Genomic DNA, 21,648 nt, shown 5'->3' on the forward strand with positions numbered 1-21,648 from the left:
ACTGTAACAATATGATATATCCAAGGGATAGCAAAAGAGATGAGAGATAACATAGTACATTAAGGACAACAATCATTCATTATATGGCTTTTGTTTCAGTATCCTGGAGGTCCTTTCAATTAGCTTCATACTATATGGCCTTATGTATCAAGGTTTTGCTCTATTGTAAATTTCTGCTAGTCGAGCCCAAGGTTTCTACTGATTATGACAAATGAGGGAAACCATTGAGCCTAAGTTCCTTTGAGTCTGGCTTACTTCACTTAATATGATTTTTTTCTAAGTCTTTCCATTTCCTAACAAATGAGTCGATGTCGTTTTTTCTGACAGCAGCATAGAATTCCATTGTGTACAAATACCACAACTTGTTGATCCACTCATCAACTGAGGGACATCTAGGTTGGTTCCATATTTTTGCTATGGTGAATAATGCTGCAATGAACATTGTTGTGCTAGTGGATTTAGTATGCCCTTGTTTCTGGATGGTTGGGTAAATGCCAAGTAGTGGAATTGCTGGGTCATAGGAGAGTTCTATGTTTAGTCTTTTGAGGAACTGCCATACTGCTTTCCATAGTGGTTGAATGAGTTTGCACTCCCACCAACAGTGTAGTAGTGATCCATCCTGACCACATCCCCTCCAGCATATGTTGTTATTCGTTTTCCTGATCCTGGCCATTCTAACTGGAGTGAGGTGGAATCTTAGAGTTGTTTTGATTTGCATTTCTTTTATGACCAGAGATGTTGAGCATCTTTGACAAGGGAGCCAAAAAAATAGAATGGAAGAAAGACAGCCTCTTCAACAAGTTGTGCTGGCAGAACTGGTTAAGCACCTGCAGAAAACTAAAGTTGGACCCTTCTTTGTCACCCTGCACTAGAATTAACTCCAAATGGATCAAAGACCCGGAGGTAAAAGCTGACACACTGAAAACTTTACAAGAAGGAATAGGAGATACACTAGGCCTCCTTGGCACAGGTAGAAACTTTCTTAATAAGGACCAAGAATCACAACAAATCAGAGAAAGGCTGGATAAGTGGGACTGCACTAAACTGCAGAGCTTTTGTATGGCAAAGGACATAGCTAGTAAATTAATTAGGAAGCCTACAGAGTGGGAGAAGATCTTCACCAACCATACAACGGACAAAGGCCTCATATCTAAAATATATCAACAGCTCAAAAAATTGAATCAATCCAAAACTAATCTCCAAAGTAACAACCATCCCATTAAAAGATGGGCCAAAGTCTTTCCTTTATTTCTTTATTCCCTCCCTGCCTCCCTGCCTTCCTGCCTGCCTTACTTCTTGCCTTCCTTCCTTCTTTGAACTGGGGCTTGAACTCAGGGCCCAGGTGCTGTTCGTTAACTTTTTCACTCAAGGTTAGAGTTCTACCACAGCTCCATTTCATACTTTTTTTTTTTGCAGTTTAACTGGAGATAAGACACTCAAGGGACTTTTCTGCTCCTGCTGGCTTCAAACTGTGAGCCTCAGGATCACAGCTTGAGGACCTATGATTATAGCTGTAAAACATCTCCCACAGGGGCCGGGAGTTTGGCCTAGTGGTTAAAGTGCTTGCCTAGCATGAACAAAGCCCTGAGTTTGATTCCTGGGTACCACAAACATAGAAAAAAGCTGGAAGTGGTGCTGAGGCTCAAGTGGCAGAGCTCTAGCCTTGAGAAAATCCAAGGACAGTGCTCAGGCCCTGAGCTCAAGCCCAGGACTGGGAAAAAAAAAAATCTACAGTAGCAAAACATCTGCTAGTAATCCAGGCCTTTGTGTGTACTTCCCATTGTTAGAATATTCTTTAGAGGAAATTTAGTTTTCAGGGGGCAAGAAGGCTAGAGTATTCTCCTGATTACCTTTAAAGCAACATGTTCAGGAGACTATGTATGATACAAGAAAGCTCCAAACTTCAGAAGTGGGTTATACCAGTGAATCAATAGACGAATGCCTCACAGATTCCTGTGCATGAGTGATTGCGGAGGTGGGGGGTTGGAGAGGTGGGGGGGCTGTCAAAACGAATACGCCTAGATGCTGGGCCTGCCTTCAAGGCCCACACACTTTAGTTTTTACTGATATTAGTTGTACAAAGGAGAATTGTTCTTTGTGTCATTTCTGTACAGATGTATAATGTATCCCTCTCTCCAAATCATTGCAAATGGTTTCACTGTTTGATTTTCATACATGCAAACAAATTATTTCGATTATATTCATCCTCATTCACCATCCTTTTTAATCCAACCCTTTCCCTCTGGCACTTCACCAGAAAGTAAATGCCTTTCCTGTCATTTATTTTCTTTAGTATGAATTAATTGTACCAAGGAGGTTCACCACAGTATTTCAGACAAGCATATATTACACTTTGCTCAGAATAACTATCTCTATTGTTTTCTGTTCCTCAACCTTGTTCCTGTCCCCAATCCCATCTTGATCAACAGCATTCACTGAGATTCTTTATGCCATTTTCATACATAGTTATCCTTATTTTGAAATTGTTCACCCTTTATCTTCTTTTTCCTTCTCCCCTTTCCCTCATCCACCTATGTCTTTGCAGAGTAAATTCATACTTTATCCATCTCGGGTTTGTCACTAACCTTGTGCTCTGGGGGAATGTGCTAGCATACTTTGCCTCTGCATGCAAGGGTGAAAACAGTAAATGTCCTTATTGGGTTACTGGGAAGGTTAGAAGTGTTTATAAATGTAAAGTAAAATGCTGTCACACAGACCACAATTGCACGGGTCAGTTACAGCAATGTTATTATACTTGTCATTAAGAAATCCGGGACAATATACATCAAAATTATTATTATCATTATTATTGAGTCATGGGGCTTGAACAAGCCTGGGTGTTGTCCCTGAGCTCTTCAGCTCAAGGCTACCACCCTACCCCTGGGCCTGGGTGCTGTCCCAGAGTTCTTTAGCTTGAGGCTACCGTCCTATCCTTGAGCCAAGCCCCACTTCCCATTTTCTAGAGGTTAATTGGAGATAAAAGTCACAGGATCTGTTGTGCCCAGGCTGACTTTGAACCTTGATCCTCAATCTCAGCCTCCTGAGTAGCTAGGATTACAGATTTGAATGTTCTTTCTCTTCTCCACACAAGTGGAGAAAGAACATTCAAATCCACCAAATCTAGAATTTAATACACAAGCTATTTTGGATGTGACCTATTTTGAGGAGAATAAGCTAGTGGATGAAAGTTTTCCTGAAGATTCTTCACAGAAAGTCAAAGAATTCATCAGTTTTCTTTCAGAACCAGAAATTTTAATTAAAGAAAATAACGTACATCCCAAACCTTGTGATTTGCTTGGGGACGAGCTGCTGGAATGTCTCTCTTGGAGGCGAGGAGTCTTCTTCTACATGTACTGTCATTCTCTGACTAAGAGAAGGGAGTGGCTCTTGAGAAAAAACAGTTTGCTTAAAAACTACCTTGTTGATGGAATCAGTTACTTGCTATAGATGCTAAGTTATCTTGTCCTATCCAGTTAAATGAAGGAATTTCTTTCCAAGATCTAGACAAAGCTAAATTACTAAGTGCAGGAGTATTTAGTGATATTCACTTGCTGGCAATGAGGTACAGTGGAGAAATGTGCTACTGGAGATTGAAGTATTGTGCAGATCAGCAACCAGAAAATCATGCAGTGGATGCCGGTGTTTCTGGAGCAAACTGCACCACACACAATGAACCCTGGGATTTTTAAGAAGTGGGAGAAAAAAATTTGAAAAAGTCTGTATCTGTGTGTGAAGGACCCCTAAAGGAAAAAGAGTGGAATACAACAAATGCAAAACAAATCTTAAGCTTCTTTCGGCATCACTGTAACTAGTCATTTGTCTAATTCTTTTTAATCAGAAAGACAAGAAGACTCATGAAATAGAAAATAAGATTTCAGAAAAGATACTGCCATTGATTTTGAAAAAGAGTTACACTACAGAAAGATATTCAGAAGGTTACCCTTCTCTAAATGCTATTATTTTCCATTATGTATCCTCAAACGTGTGAAGAAATGATTAATTCTTAAATGACATGTTTATTATTCTAACTCAGCCTGATGTCAGATATCATATCCTGCTTGTAAGGAGGAGCACAATTTAGTTTTACAAAGTATCTTTCTAAAAGCTTGGAAAAATATCATTCATGCCCTGAAGACCAACAACTGCCAACCCAGACTGATATATCCAGCAAAACTAGCATTTACATTTGAGGGAGAAACAAGAATATTTCATTCCAAAGACAAGCTATATGAATATATGCACACTAAACCAGCATTACAAAAATATTAAATAATCAAGAACAAATTGCAGAACAGCAAGAACTCCCATCAAGAAGCTATCACCTATAAATCAGTAAACACAAAGGGGGAAAAAAAGAGAGAGAAGCAGAGGGAAAAATGAATAATGACTAAGGACATTAAACATTGCTCCATAATTTCCCTAAATGTGACTGGGCTGAACAATCCAATCAAAAGACACAGAACAGCAGACTGGATTAAGAAACAAGACTCATCAATATGCTGTCTCCAAGAGATCCACCTCTGCCAAAGACAGAAACAAATTCCAAGTAAAAGGATGGAAAAGAATTTTCCATCCCAATGCACCGTGCAAAAAAGCAGGAGTAGCAATCTTAATCTCTGACAAAATTAACTTCTTAGTAAAATCAGTACATAAAGATAAAGATGGCCACTACATATTAGTAAAGGGGACAATTCATAACCAGAATATTACAGCTATAAACATTTACTCCCCCAATATGGGAGCACCTAAGTACATCAAGCAAACTCTCTTAGAGAGTTACAGAACAAGATAGACTCAAACACAGTTATAGTGGGAGACTTCAATACGCCACTCTCACCACAGACAGATCAACTCAACAAAAGATAAGCAAAGACACCTCTAACTTAAATGACACCATAGCCTAACTGGGCTTTACAGATATACACAGAGTCTTCCACCCAACGGCAAAACTTTATACATTTTTCTCAGCAATATATGGAACATACTCTAAAATAGATCATATAATAGTTCATACAGAAAACTTAAGCAGATACAAGAGGACTGATATAATCCCCTGCATTCTATCTGATTATAGTGGAATCAGACTAGTTCTAAACAACAAAGTAAAGGGTAAAAAAATATTCAAACACTTGGAAGCTGAACAACACACTTCTGAATAATTCCTGGATTACAGGACAAATCAAAGAAGAAAGCATATATCTGTCATCCTTGGTATGTAGGAAGTATAAAAATAGGGGCTAGATGCTGGGCTCTGGTGATTCATACCTGTAATTCTAGTTATTCAAGAGGCTAAGATCTGAGAATCATAGTTCAAAGCCAATTCAGGCAGGAAAATCTGTTAGACTCCCAGAAGTTAGCTGTGGTCAAGTGGTAGAGCAGTAGCTTGAGTATAAAAGCTTAAGTTCATAAAAGCTTGAGTTCAAACACTCAGACTGGCACAAAAATGAAAAACAGAGGCTGGAGTATAGGCTAGGCATAAAAGATCCTACTCAAAATATAACAAAAGCAAAAAGGGGTTGGAGGCATGGCTGAAGTGTCAGAGTGCCTGCCTTGCAAGTATAAGGTCCTGAGTTCAGTTCCCAATATTATGACCACCACCAAAAAAGAAAAAGGGTGACTTAAAAAAAAAAGCCATGATCCAGGAGTTTGGCCTAGTGGTAGAGTGCTAGCATGCATGAAGACCCGGGTTCAATTCCTCAGTACCACATGCATAAAAAAAGCTGGAAGTGGTGCTGAGGCTCAGGTGGTAGAGCTCTAGCCTTGAGAGAAAGTCCAAGGACAGGGTTCATACCCTGAGCTCAAGCCCAGGACTGGCAAAAAAAAAAAAAAAAAAAAAAAAGCCAGTGTGGGCCAGGTGCTGGTGGCTCATTTCATTAACTGGTACAAAAATCTTGACCATCTTCAAAAATGACTTGAAAAATAGATTTTCAATTAAACATGGATAATTTCTCTTATGCATGTTTAATACATTTCTTATTTGTATGTATATCTGTGCACAAGGCGCTGGGGTAGAACCCAGAGCTAGTCAAGCAGGCTACCACTGAGCTATACATTCTCAGCTCCTATAAATTTTGTATTATAAAATGCTGATCCACACACATGGAACCTAAAACATCTTCCACCAAAACCATGGTCATGTCATTCTTGATATAAGAATGTTTTGTTTGCAGGGCACTGGTGGCTCACACTTATAATCTTTGCTACACAGGAGGCTGAGATCTGAGGATCATGGTAAAGCCAGCCTGAGCAGGAAAGTCCATGAACTCTTCTCTCTCTTTTATTTTCCTGCCAGTTCTGGGGCTTGAACTCAGGGCCTAAGTATTGTCCTTGAGCTTTCCCAAGGCTAGTTCTCTACTACTTGAGCCACAAACACCACTTCTGGCTTTTCTGTGTATGTGGTACCAAGGGATCAAACCCAGGGCTTCATGCACGGTGGGCAAGCACTCTACTACTAGGCCACACTCCTGGCCCCAATTCTTATCTTTAATTAACCACCATAAGCCAGATATGGAGATGTGGCTCAACTTGTAGAGCATTAGGCTTAAGCAAAGAACTAAGGGGCAGTGGTCAGACCCAGAGTTCCAGTCCCAGGATGGGCACCAAAAAACACACACACAACCAAAACCAAACCCAAGCCAAAAAACTGCCAAGTACCTGTGACTCATACTTGTAATCCCAGCTACATAGGAGGCTGAGATAGGAGGATTGAGGTTCAAAGCCAACCCAAGCAGAAAGGTCCATGAGACTCTTATATCCAATTAGCTGCCACAAAAGGTGGGGGGAGTGTGGTCTAATGTAGAGTGCTGGCCTAGCCAGCACCATATCCACAGAAAAAGCCAGAGGTGGTGCTGTGGCTCAAGTGACAGAGTGCTAGCCTTTAGCAAAAGGGTTCAAGGACAGTGCCCAGGTCCTGGGTTTAAGTACCAGGACTAAGGGGGGAAAAAAAGCCAGAAGTGGAGTGGTGGCTCAAATGGTAGAGTCTAGCTTTGAGCAAAAGAAACACAGGGACAGGGACAGTGTCCAGGTTCTGAGTTCAAGTCCCAGGACCAACACCAAAAGGAAAAAAATTATTTACCCATCCTAGTACTTGCCTGTGACTATAACACCTATCTTTGTATTTCCTTCTTTATTCCTCATTGCTGTTGTTTTAAAAACAAAAACTAAAATAAGTTTACAATTACCAAAAGAAGCTTAAAAACATTTTAAGCAAGATATCCATGAGACAACTTAATTTGGAAAACATTTAATAATTAAAATTGTTCTAGTCCAGCACTAGTGGCTCATGTCTATAATCCTAGCTACTCAGGAGGCTGATATTTGAGAGTTGCTATTTGAAGCCAGTCTAGGCAACAAATCCATTACACTTTTACCTTCAGTGAACCAGAAAAAAGCTGGAAGTGGAGGTATAACTCAGATGGTAGTGTACTAGACTTACATGGAAAGAGCCAAAATGAGTGTGAAGCACTGAGTTCAATCTCAGTACCACAATCTACCCCACTAAACACATTATTCCAGCTCATGATATGCTGAAAAAAACAAACAAAAGGTTTCACCCCAGAGCCTAAAGTCAAACTTTCTCCATGACAATTTTGTAACATTTATCAAAACTAGTGGCCTAGTGGTAGTGCTGGCTTAGCATGCACAAAGACCTGTGTTCGATTCCTTCATACCACATACACAGAAAAAAAGCTGGAACATACGACAGGAGTAAGCACGAAGCCATGTTCCTCCATCAATAAAGGAGATGAGAATAAGGGGGAGGTAATGCCTAAATGTACCATATCCTCTGGAGACAGGCTTGGGAAAACGCAGCTCAGTATCTCTGCCTTCTGATCCTCACTCATTGGCCAGAGTGTTCACCAATAACAGATTGCTCAATGAGTTGAGATCCCTACCACTGAATATCATGGAAACACATTATAAACCAAGTGTGGTAGTATGCCATAATCCTTGAATTCAGGAGGTTGAAGCAGAAGGATCATGAATTTGAGGTCAGCATGGGCCACATAGTGAAGCCCTGTCTCGAATACAAATTATAAAATATTTAATAGCAGAAAAAATTGCTGTTATTACAGTTTTTAAAGTGTTTCATTAGGTCAGTCAAAAAAATATAAAGTCTACATGATTTCACTCATTTGAAATAGTGTAGTCAAAGTTACAGAAACATAAGGTGGGTTTGGGGCTACAAAGAGGTTAGAAAATGGTAGTGGTGGTGGTGGTGTATGTGTGTGTATGTGTGTGTGTGTGTGTGTGTGTGTGTGTGTGTGTGTGTGTGTGTGTGTGCATGCTAGTCCTGGGGCTTGAATTGAAAGCCTGTACCTGAGCTAATCCTCTGCAAGTTGAATCACAGCTCCACTTCTAGCTTCTTCGTGGTTATCAGGAAATAAGATTGTCACAGATTTTCCTGCCCTGGAAGACTTTAAACCATGAAATCTCGGTTATTGAGATTTCAGCCTCTTGAGTAGATAGGATTGTAGGTATGCATCACCAGCACCCAACTGGTGGTGTCATTTTATAATGGATACAGTTTGTCGGTGGCTCACGCCTATAATTCTAGCTATTCAGGAGGCTGAGATCTGAGGATTCCCATTTGAAGCCATCCAGATAAATCTGAAACTCTTATCACCAATTAACCGGAAAAATATGGGAAGTGGAAGTGAGTAACAGAGTGCTAGCCATGAGTACTCCCTGCTCAAGGGAGAGTGTAAGGACCTGAGTTCTAGCCCCAGTACCAGAATAAATAAATAAATGGATAGATAGTTTATAGACATAACTAATGGTGATAATTGTACAACATTATGAAGTGCCTAGTTATATACTTGTAAGCAGTTAAGATGCTAAATTTAAATTTTTATGTGTATTTCATTACAATATAAAATAACTATTTTTAAAAATAAACTAGCCTAGTGCTGGTACTTCATGCCTGCAATCCTAGCTACTCAGGAAGTAGAAAACATAGATGGAGGTATGACTCAACTGGTAGAATGTCAGTCTTGAGCAAAAAAAAAAATGCTGAGAGTTCATATCCCAGGATTGGCCCTCCAAAAATTAAAATAAAATAAATGTCATGGAACAATGTGATCCTATTTCTATTTCTATTAACAGGAGGCGAGGTCCATTTATACCATAGAGTTACAAAAAAAATTGGGTCATTTTTATTTCCTCTTATTGTTTATCATTCTAATTTTCTACAATGAATATTTCATAGTCAGTAAAAAATGAAAAATTACTGAGGCTGGGTGCCAGTGGCTCATGCCTGTAATCCTACCTATTCAGGAGGCTAAGACCTAAGGTAATAAATTATCTACCTATCTATCTATCTATTTATTTATTTTTGCCAGTCCTGGGCTTGAGCTCAGGCCTGAGCACTGTCTTTGGGCTTTCTCAAGGCTAGAGCTCTACCACCTGAGCCCCAGCATCACTTCCTTTTTCTATGTATGTGGTATGAGGAATTGAACCGGGGTCTTCGTGCATGCTAGGCAAGCCCTCCCGGCCCCATAGGATCATAATTTAAAGTGAAACTGGGCAGGAAAGTCTGTGAAACTCTTTTATCTCCAATCAACCTCTAAAAAGCTGGAAGTGGAGCTGTGGCTCAAGTGGCTTTGAGCAAGGGGCTCAGGGACAGTGACTGGGGTCTGAACTTATACTATGAACCTTAAAAATAGTTACCTTAATTTCTGTAATTTAAGTAAAAGCAGCTAGTGACCTGAGTATCGTAAGTGGGCTGGAGTATGCCTGTGAACATATCAAGAGAGAGCACTTCCAGAAACACTGACCCCTCGAAGGTAGTAAGTGCAGCATGCAACTCTGTTAACAGTAAAAGCGGTACTGTTCCAGAAAGCAAGAAAACCTTGGGGATGTAATTTGCTGAGTGAACAAAGACTAGAAAGGAATCTAAGAATTGTTAATTATACCATGTACTTACTACTTCAGTGACTTGAGGCCAATGACAGGTTTTGCCACAATATTAAAAAAAAAGTTGTACAAGTGTTGTACTCTGAGGAACCTGTTTCTGGAGTGTGGAAAGGGAGTCATCAGGAAATATACCTTTGACATCTTCCAGTTTTTATATAACTTTCATACACAGTAGTCTTCCTCAAGGCACTGCAACCATTCCAGCAAGGAGGGAGAGGAATGACCACGCCCACCTGTGACTGGGAGTGAAGAAGCTTGCCCTAGGCCACAACACAGTATTTCTCACCACCCTGGCCTCAGCTTTGCTTTTCAGTTTCAGTCACTCGTGGTCAAATGCAATCTGGAAAATTCCAGAAATAACTCATAACTTTTATTTATTTATTTTTTGTATTTTTGCCAGTCCTAGTGCTTGAACTCAGGGCCTGGGCACTGTCCTTGGACATCCTCAAGGCTAACTCTACCACTTGAGCCACAGCACTACTTTTTGGCTTTTTCTGTGTATGTGGTACTGAGGAATTGAACTCGGGTCTTCATACATTGTAGGCAAGCACTGTACCACTAGGACATACTCCTGCCCCCCTCACGACTTTTAAATTGCCACCACTCAGAGTAGCATGATGAAATCCCACCCAAGACAAGAATTATCTTGGGGACAGGGGAGGGGGGGGTAGGGGAAGAGGGACTGAGGAGGGGGGCAGGAGAGTGGGAGAAAAATATGGAAAGGGGTTAACAATGTTTGACACTACCTTATGTATGTAACTGTAATCCCTCTGCACATCACCTTAACAGAAAAATAAAATTTAAAAGAATTATCTCTGTCTAGCTTATCCATGCTGTGCATTCTGTTTGCTTGTAGTCACCTCATAGCTGACTTGGTTATCTGATTAACTATGGAGAGATCACAGTGCAGGCCTAATATAACCCTTATTACACTTAGTAATGGTGGCCCAAAGCCTAGGAATTACACTGCTGATAATTTGGTTATACCAAACAGAACTTGTGAAGGAAGTTCTTGCTTCAGCATCTCAAAATCATACCAGGGGAAGAAAATGGCAAAAAAATAGGGTAGCACCCTACTTCTCTCTAATTAGGGGTTTGGGGGTCTTCTCCCCCTACGACATCAACACTAACCTTCAGCAAAGTAGCAAAAAAAAAATTCAGTAATCTTTCTGTATACCAGCAATGCACAAAGCAGGAAGGAAGCTCCAAAGAAAATAAAATATCTAGGAATTAACCTAACTAAAGATGCAAAGGATCTATTTAGCAAAAACTATAAAGATCTAAAGGGCAAAATCAAAGAGGACGCCAGGAAATAGAAAGACCTTCCATGATCATGGATAGGTAGAATCAATATTGTGAAAATGGCAATACACATGTTATATAAATTCAATTGAATCCCCATCAGAAATCCAATGATGTTCTTTACTGAAATAAAGAACACAATCCTAGAATTCATAAAGAACAACGAAAGACCTAGAATAGCCAAAGAAATTTTAGGCAAAAGAAGCAATACAGATGATATCACAACACCAGATTTCAAGCTCTACTACAGAGCCCAAAAACAGCTTGGTATTGGCTTAAAAATAAACCTGAAGACCAATGGAACCAATTAGAAGACCTAGAAATAAAATCACATATATAGTCATCTGATATTTGATAAAGGAACCAAAGACATACAGTGGAAAAAATATAGTCTCTTCAACATGACAAAATAAACAGAACTCAAGATATCCATACATAGCAAGACCCAAAGAGGACAGTCTCAGGAGAAAAGCACCAAATTATAATACCCAAGCACCCTGTCATGTACATAGTACATAGAGTGAAAGGAACCCCAAAGGCAAGTCAACGAAGGACCTCTTCTTATTTGTCCTATGGTTTTAAGATGATTTTGTATTCTCTACCTCATATATGGTGCAAACATGTGCACATTTGAAGGGAAGGGAGAGGGGGCACAGAATCAGCAGAAATGGGGTGACAAAGAGCAGCAATAGGGCACCTATCAGTTGCACTAGACATGGATGAAAGTAAACTATCAACTCAAGGGCAGTGAGGAGAGGGAGCGAATGGGAAGAGCTGACACTAAGCAACAGGAAAGAAATGTACATATCACCTGATCAGGAAGAAATAATTTTATCATTCATGTTCCTATGTAAAATTTGAGGTTGTTGTATTTTTCGTTATTCAGAAGGTTTGTAAATCAGAATGATGATCCTTATCAGTGTGACTGTAAAAAATGATTATGTGATGATACCTAAGTATAACCACACCCCAGTATTGTGAAATACATGTAATTACTCAATCTCAATAAAGAAAATGAAAAAAAAAACCACTTCTTTCATTGCTGTCCTACCTAATGCATAAATGTTCTATTTAGAGATGGCTTCTGCTTAGTAGAGAAAGGTCCATCTAGAAAAAGACTCAATTAGCATAGAAGGCTGGAGGGTGACAGAAATGTTCTGTATCTTGCCTATAGGGATTATAGTTACATGGGTATATTTATATTTCAAAATACATTAATCAAGTGGTGAAAGTAAAAAAAGCTGTGAGAGCACAAGGTCCAAAGTTTGTGTTTTTTAAAAAATTTTTTTTGTGAGTCTGGGCCTGGGCGTTGTCCCTGAGCTCTTCAGCTCAAGGCTACCGCCCTACCCTTGAGCCAAGCCCCATTTCCTGTTAATTGGAGATAAGAGTCTCAGGTCCTTCTGTGATCAGGCTGGCTTTGAACCTTAATCCTCAGATCTCAGCCTCCTGAGTAGCTAGGATCATAGATGTAAGCCAGTGGGCCTGGCACTGTCCTGAGTTTTGAGCCCTAGTACTGAACAACAAAAAATTCTCTTAGGGATGAAACTGTAGGTTACTGGTGGAGCCAGTGCTTTACAGCATGTGAAAGGCCCTAGGCTCAATTCCCAGAGAGAAGATAACCAAAATAATTTTTTAAAATCAAGATTTCTTTTTTTACTTCCAGTGATTATGTGCTTTTGTGCTTTATTTTTCAGACAACATCTTGTCAACTTTTTGCCTGGATTGGCTTTAAACCACCATATTTCTCTCTCTCTGCCTTCCAAGTAGCTGAGATGTGTATGGCCATGGCTGGCTAAGAAATGGTTTTCTCCCCCACAGGGAAGAATATGGTTTACAGTTGCATTTTCAAGACAGTTACATTTCCAAATATTGTAATCATTAAAAAACACCAGCAAACTGCATACAAGCTTCCTCACTTCAAGCTTGTTAGAATACGGCCTTAGGGAAAAGGGAATGGGGAAAATGGCAGACTCTTAAAAAGAACAGAATCAGGGCTTAGTAAGCATCAAGTGCTGAGTTCAAACACCAGTACCAAAAATAACAAAAAACAAAGCAATAACAACAACAACAACAACAAAAAACCAACCAACCAAACCAAAATACAAAACCAAACCAAAACCAAACAAAACAACAAAAACCATACCTGGAGACAGAATCTAAGTGACAAAAGGCATCGAATGTAATTTTATAGTATGCTAAATAAAATGGAGGATATTATGTTTAATACTAAAAACAAAATCTATTCCAGTGAGCTTTCTTTCTTTTCATTACTCAATGTGTTTCTTGGCATTTATCATACAGTCAAATTCATTAGAACTTAGGCCTCTTATACTTTGCCATGATCAAGCTCCAAAGAAATGAAGACTAATAATTAAAGAATAGGAAGAAGTCTCGATGAGGTCTTTAATACTCATGTCAGTTCATGTAGGTATTATCAGCTATAAGTTCACTTGCTGGACTAAACAAAAACAAAACAATAACAAAAAGTATTGCTGGGTATGCCTGTAATCTTAGCTATTCAGGATGCTGAGATATGAGGATTGTAGTTGCAAAGCTAGACTAGACAGGAAAGTCAATGAGACTCTTATATCCACTTAACTAGAAAAAGGCTGGAAGTAGAGATGTAGCTGGAAGTAGAGATGTAGCTGGAAGTAGAGATGTGGCTAAGGACCGACAGTAGTCAGGTCCTGAGTTTAAGCCCCAATTCAGATGTGAATACACACACACACACACACACACATATACATATAAAAATATACATATATATTGTATATACGAATATATATGTGTAAACTATATATTGTGTATATATGCAAATACACAAATAGAAATATCAGCAGCATACATTGAAGCAATTTGGAGTTTGGGAAAAGGACAACATGCTGAAGTGTTATCAGGGCTATATCTGCTTTAACTAGGTCTTCAATTCTATGCAACTTCCCTACATTAGTTGTACAAAATTTATTCTGATCTGCTATACGAAAAAAGTGATTGAGGTAATTATTGCTCTGGGTAAGTATCCATAATTTTTTTTGCTAGTCCTTGGACTTTCTTGCTAGAGCCTAGCACCACTTCTGGCTTTTTCTGTGTATGTGGTACCGAGGAATCTTCAAGCATGCTAGGTAAGCACACTACCACTAGGCCATATTCCTGGCTTGGTACCCAGAATTTATCTAGAAAGCTTTTTAAAAAAAATCAGTTTTGTTAGGTATTACCAGTCTTGATATTAAGACAAGTTCTGCTTCCTACTCCAGAATTTGAGTGGAGAAATCTAGATTTATAAATATTATATATTAAGCCAGGCATGTAGCTCCTGAGATTTAAAAATGTTCCCTTCTGGTCAACAAGACCTGAAAATTCTAATCCTTTTATGAAAATAGGCAAATACAAGATCAGCATACAGAAGAGCTCATTTGCAAACTGTTTTATTAGAATAAAAAAGAAACAATTGAAAATCTACTAAGTAGGAATAGCCCAGTAAATGGATCCATCTAGATAATACAATTTGTAGTCATTGTAAATATTTTCTGGTATCAGAAAATGTTTATAATGTTATAAAACAAAACAAAGGCTACATTTCTTTTTAATTGCTATTGTTTTTTCAGTACTGGGGACTGAACTCAGAGCTTTTGAGCATGGGGGCAAGCACTCCTGTCACACTGGTTGTATTTTGTTTTAGAGATAAGATCTCTTTTCTTCCCATCTCTAGTAGGGTAGGGCTGACCTAAAATGTGTAATTTTCTAAGTAGCTGGGATTGTAGATATGCTCCATTATTTTAAAGGAAAAATATAGAAAGTAATCAAAGCAAATCTCCGCCATCCCATTTAAGACATTAACAAAATACTAAGTGTTAATATAAAGGAAATAATCATTATTTCTGACTCTAGCTACAATAAATGTAGTGAGGCTTTACCTATTTGCACATTGTCTAAACAACCTTATTGAACTTTTTTTTTGCCTCATAAGCTTTTCATGGATTTATTCTCATTTATGTAAAGCAAAATATTATCACTGATTGTTCATGCTACTCAGGAAGCTGAGATTTGAAGACAGTGCCCCTCACTAACCCCCAAATTAGGCTCATGAGACTCATCTCCGATTAGCTAGCAAAGAAACAGAAGAGGAAATGTAAGTGTGACTCAAGTGATAAGAATGCCAGCTTGGAATAAAAAAGCTAAGGGACAGCTCAAACCCTAAATTCAAATTCCAGTACTGGCACACACACATAATATCATTTAAAAATATTGGAGATAATATCTCCAGTTAGGCAAACTTCTGGGCCCCTGTATACATCTATGTATTTTTAGAGTGAATTGAAAAAAAGACTTGGAAATAATTGGCTTCTTTTTTTTTTTTGCCAGTCCTGAAGCTTCAGGGCCTGAGCCCTGTCCTGAGCTTCTTTTGTTCAAGGCTAGCACTCTACCACTTGAGCCAAAGTGCCATTTCTGGCTTTCTCTGCTTATATGGTACTGGGAAACCAAATCCAGGGCTTCATGCATGCTAGACAAGCATTCTACTGTTAAGCCACATTCTCAGCCCTTCAATGCTGTTTTAAGAAGTGCTTCAGAATAACACTCTTGTCCTCCCATGCCCCACTTTCAGAAAAATACTACTTTTTCTGTTTGAAACAGTTTTCAGTAAGTATATAAAGTTGTAAAGTTTTTTTTTTTCCTTTCTGGTGTTGGGTCTTAAACTCAGGGCCTGGGCACTGTCCTTGAGACTTTTTGCTCAAGGCTGGAGTTCTACCAGTTGAGTCATTGCTCCACTTCTGGGTTTTGGGATGTTTAATTGGAGACAGAGTCTCATGGACTTTCTTGCTGGGGCTGGCTTCAAAATATAATCTTCAGATCTCAGTCTCTGGAAATATTAGGATATGTTTGTTTTGATATGAAAACTGACAAATTTAGGCCAGTTTCTAAGTTTCATTATTAGAGCCATTTGAAGCTGTACAGGTCTTAAACCTAGGGGCTGAACTATATATTGTAGGTTGTTCAGCAGCAACTATGCCTCTGGCCACTAGATGCTAGTAGTACCCCCTCTTCAGTAACTCATGAAGAATGCCTCTAGATCTGGGAAAACTGGATTTAAATAGATCCTTGATCAATATTATTTTGTTGTTGTTGTCTTCTGGTACTGGAATTGGACTTAGGGCCTTGTACATGCTACATAAATTCTAAACCACCTGCACACATCCCAGCTGATTCAGACGAATTGAAAACATTTTTCATCCAAATACATACAGTGTATTTGTATGTCTATGTTGACTATTTCTGAAGGAATCAGGTGTTTGAAACCAAAAGAACAGCTACAGAATTCTGATTTATTCCCTTGAGAATTATACCTTCACTACAGTGGTGGTCTTCATAATAAAAGTCAGGACTGCATTGTAAGAAGTACAAGTGCACTTTAGTGGAGCTATTTTCCTGGTTGAAAGCACAAAACACAATAAACAGTATTTATGGCTAACAGGTATCTATGATTCTCAAAAATAACACAATGCAAATAGTGAGAAAACATACTTTCTCAAAAATTTCAGTCTATAAGGTTGGGACACAGCTCAGCGGAGCAGAGGAGTGCTTGCCTACAATGCCTGAGGTCCTGGGTTCTGGCCTTGTTACTGACAAAAAAAAACCAAAGACAATTCTATCTTTTTTTTATTGTAAAGACAAGTCTGTCTTAAAAGGAAATTATTAATGAAAAATCACTCAGCCTTCTACAGTTATCATTATTAAAGTCCCCTCCTACTCCTAATTCATTCCCTGTTTCCCCCTTGGTGAGGAAAAGTACCAGAAGACTGGAAATTGAGAATAGAGGAAGGAGCATATTTAGTTTAGTCCACTGAGCTCTTATTCAGGGATGCCCCTGTGTCCCTGCTGGATGCTGTGTACTGTAATGGTACAAAGAGGACTAGAGGACTGTGTGTTTCTTTCAGAAGCATACAGTTTTCTAGTTAAGGCAAAGCAAATGGATGCATAGAACCAAATAAAGATTAAAAAACAGGAAAAAAGTAAAATCCATATGAATGTTTTATTGTTTTTTGTTGTACTGAGCATGGACTCTAGGACCTCAGGCATCTGAGGCAAATGTTCTACTACTAAGCTAGCTACACCTCCAGCTCTATGTGAGGGGAAAAAAGCATTCCTATGTTGGGGTAAAGTTAAAAACAGGTGCTATCCAGTCACAGGTGGCTCGTGCCTATAATCTGAATTATTCAGGAGGCTAAGATTTAAGAATCTCTAAATGAACACATCAGAGATATATCTTATCTCTAAATAACCAGCAAAAAGGTAGATGTGAAAGGGTGCTTCTAGTGGTAGAATGCTATCTGCGAGTGAAAAAGCCAAGTTAGAGGGGCTATGATCAAACTCCAGCACTAGTATTCATTCCATCCATGCATCCATGCATCCATCTATATATCCATTCATATATATATATGCATTCATCCATATATCTGCAGCTGGGTGGAGAAGGAGTTTCAGAAGTGAATGGCCAGAATGATAGGAACAAGTAAGTTGTGAACAGTTCTGATTGGCTGGAATGAGAGCATACTTGAAAGCTAGGTGGCTGGAACATTTATTCTAGAAACTCTGAGAACCTGCAACAGAAGATCATAAGAGGATGACAGCATGGCCAGTTTCAGTGGGATCTACTTAGCAGGTCCTGGAGGCACAGGGCTATTTAATGTCAAATAGTTGGATTGTGTTACAAGTTCCTTGGAGCTTACTATTACTGCAAGGGAAAGGCATTACAGTAACACCAGCTACTGTGTAACTTTAAAAGTACTGTCAGGATTCTGTAATGCCGGAATGGGGATCGGGTGACATGAAGATTTGTGGACATGTCTGTCAGGATTAAGATGCAGGCTCCAGCCCCCAGTGCTGAAGTGTTGTATTAAAGTACAGGTTGAGTATCTCTTATCTAATATGCTTGGGACTGAAGGGTTCTGATTCTTCTTGGAATATTTGCATAATTTTATCTGTTGAGCATTCCTCATCCTGGAGCTCATGTCCTAGGCACTGTTCCTGAGCTTTGTTTGCTCAAGGATAACATTATACCATTTGAGCCATATCTCTACTATCAGCTTCTTGATGGCTAATTTGGAGGTAAGCGTCTCCTGACCTTCTGGCTTTAAATCACCATCCTCAGGTCTCAGCCTCCAGATTACAGGCATGAGCCACTGGGTCCTGGCAAAAATCGAACAATTTTCGAGCTTAAGAAAGTTTTGAGATGGGTGCCAGTAGCTTAGGCCTCCTAGCTACTCAGGAGGCTGTGATTTGAGGATAATGGTTCAAAGCCACCCTGGGCACGAATGTCTGTGAGACTCTTATCTCCAATTAACCATCAGAAAACTGGAAGTAGTACTGTGGCCCAAAGTGGTAGAGCACTAGGCTCGAGCTGAAGAGCTCAGGGACAGTATCCAGGCCCAGAGTTCAAGTTCCATGGGTGACAAAAAAAAAGTTTGAATTTTAGGGTACTTTAGATTAGTAATATGTAACCTATAGGTTCACCTACTAGTTCATGGAGACTAATTTGCTTTTTTAGACTTTTTTTTTTTGGCAGTCTTGGGCTTAAGCTCAGGGCCTGAGCACTGTCCTTGGACTTTCTCAAGGTTAGAGCTCTACCACTTGAGCCTCAGCACCACTTCCAGCTTTTTTCTATGTATGTGGTACCGAGGAATCGAACCCGGGGATTTGTGCATGCTAGGCAAGCACTCTACCACTAGGCCAAACTCCCGGCCCTTTAGACTTCCTTTTGTGAAGCAAATCTTAATGTCAGATACTACCTCTTTATAAACCATTCTATAGGGAGCCAAGTCTCTATTATCTGGAGGCAAATCAGTGAATATTATCAACTTTACTAAAAATAATATAAAATCCAGGCCAGTGCAGGATTAAGTTTGGCTGTGTGTAATTTACAAGTTCCAAGTAGCAGTGATTTATACAATGTAGTTTCTTTCCCATAAATGGGGTCAGTTTCTTATTAGATGGCTTCTTTCTGTCTTCAAGGGTTACATTTCAGAATCAATGTCTAAGCCATTATGTCTATATTGCAAGAAGCAAAAAAAAAACCCCCAAAACCAAAAATCAAAAATGGAAGCTTCTACTTACATTTCATAGGCCAGACTTAGTTAGATGTCCAGTTGTCTTTTTTACATTAGGTATACTGGTGTTTCTAGCAAAATGGAGGGTCATGTAAGGAAGATGGGACATTGGATAGGCACATAGAAGCCTCTATACACTAATGTATGAATTGCTTCTTTGCTAGATATTGGACGTGCCTTATTTAAAAGTATGTCCTAGATCTCAGACAATGCCTTTCCATTTTTCTTGAAATGAAGGATCACAAGTTTAGTATGACAAAAACTGGGTTTCTTATCCTTTAGCCTGAGGACATGATGGATTTCTCAATACTGAAGTATATTTAATAGGGAACCATTCTCCAAGAGTGTCTTTCCCCTAAGTATCCAGCAATGGTGTTGGTTCCCTGCCACATTATATAGCCAATAAATGAAGGCTCTGCTTTAAGGAAAGTCCATTACACTGGCAGTGTCTTCCCTACTTCCTTCATTCATGGCAACCCTCTTCCCTGCTAAGCTGGAACAAAACGTCAGAACACTATTTACAATATTCCTGCTATTTACCCTGGTCCAGAGGATTTGGCACTAATAGATAAATCCAGCGATCTTTCTTTTCTTTTTTAATTTTAAAAGCATCCCCGCCCCCCTCTCTGCCAGACTTGGGGCATTAACTCAGGGCCTGGGCAATGTCCTTGGCCTTTCTCAAGGCTAGTACTCTACCACTTGAGCCACAGAACCACTTCTGTTTTTTTCTGAATATGTGGTTCTGAGGAATCATGCATGCTAAGCAAGTACTATGTCACTGGCCCCTAACTATCTTTATTTTCTGTGCACATTTTCATTCTGACAATCTGTAAGCATTTTGTTACTTCATAGGAATAAATCACTCAGTACAGATATAGCTGTTAAAGATAAATCTAGATATTTATATGTAGTAAGCAATCATCTTCCAACTTTTAACTTGGCAAAATTACCCTCAGTGTGGGAACTATTCTAAACTTGTTCTTGTGACTGTTTACCTTATAGACTCTGAGCTTTTCAAGGACAGAAACTGTTATCTTATATCCACTTTTGTATCTCTAAGGTGCTGGCTCATATACTCTTAAACATTTTCTCAGCAAATGAATTACTAACAGTGGTCAAGGTCAAGTGGCAGTCAAAGTAAACACTTCCTTTATAGCTTTATAGTTTATTATGGATAGGTTTCATCAAGCACTAATGAAGGGTACTTAGAGAGGAGGCAATTGGTAAGTAAAAGGTAACAGGTGGCAGTTGTTCTAATGACAAAGTGACTTTTATCTTCTCCAACTATCTTAGAAATGTTTGAGTAACTGATATAGGAAACTGGTGACCAGATGATAAGGGCATGTAGACCTTGAGCAGGATTTTTATCCTCATTGACTATGCATTTCCTTCTTTTGAGCAAATAATCCTGGTCTGGCTATCTTGGCACCACATTTTCCTGTATTATGAAAGGTCATTTAAGAGTTGTGTGGGGACTGGGAATGTGGTTTAGTTGTAGAGTGCTTGTCGATTCCTCAGTACCACATATACAGAAAAAGCTAGAAGTGGTGCTGTGGCTCAAGTGGTACAACTCTAGCCTTGAGAAAGCCCAAGGATAGTGCTCAGGCTCTGAGTTCAAAACCTGGCTGTACACGGTAGCTCATACCTGGAATCCTAGTGTCTTAGGAGGCTGAGATCTAAGGATCATGGCTCAAAGCTAGCCCAGGCTGAAAGTCTGAGAGACTCTTATCTCCACTTAACCACCAGAAAATCGGAAGTGGTGCTGTGGCTCAAGGAGTAGGGAGGTAGCCTTGAGCTGAAGAGCTCAGGACAACGCCCAGGCCTAGAGTTCAAGTCCCATGACCTATGGCAACAATAAAAAATGTGAGCCCATGGCTCACACTTATATCTCTAGCTATTAAGGAGACTGAGATCTGAGAATTGCAGTTCTAGGCCAGCCTATTCAGGAAAGTCTGTGAGACATTTACGTTCAATTAGCCACCAAAAAGCTGGAAGTAAAGCTGTGGTTCAAAGTGGTAGAGTGCTAGCCTTGAGCAAAAAAAGCTCAGGAATAGTACCCAGGCTCTGAGTTCAAGCCCAGGACTGGCACAAAAACAAGAACAACAAGAACAAGTATCTTTATTTACAAGATGATAGGCTTGGATATGAAAAATATCCAGTACAATGCCTCGCATCTAGCAAGGTCCCTTCTTTTGGCATCACACTGCCTCTGTGAGGCAGAGGTCAGTGGTCTGCAATTTTTTCTAAAGTGTCAATGTATGTGGACCAGGAGCAACTCTGCTTGGAGTTGAAATGTGTGGCTACATGGGGCCAGTGGGCATCTCTAGTT

The 21,648-nt window shown here is 39.5% G+C and overlaps 1 protein-coding gene and 1 pseudogene across 3 annotated transcripts in view; both read left to right on the forward strand.

Moving 5' to 3' along the window:
• Ccny (cyclin Y) overlaps positions 1–21,648 on the forward strand; it is a 189,685-nt gene that overhangs the window by 23,896 nt on the left and 144,141 nt on the right. The window lies entirely within an intron of this gene.
• LOC150046076 (RAB7A-interacting MON1-CCZ1 complex subunit 1 pseudogene) lies at positions 3,067–3,812 on the forward strand (annotated as a pseudogene).

The sequence above is a fragment of the Megascapheus bottae genome, chromosome 26, assembly GCF_031878675.1.
Source record: "Megascapheus bottae isolate mThoBot1 chromosome 26, mThoBot2.hap1, whole genome shotgun sequence".
NCBI classification, from domain to species: domain Eukaryota; kingdom Metazoa; phylum Chordata; class Mammalia; order Rodentia; family Geomyidae; genus Megascapheus; species Megascapheus bottae.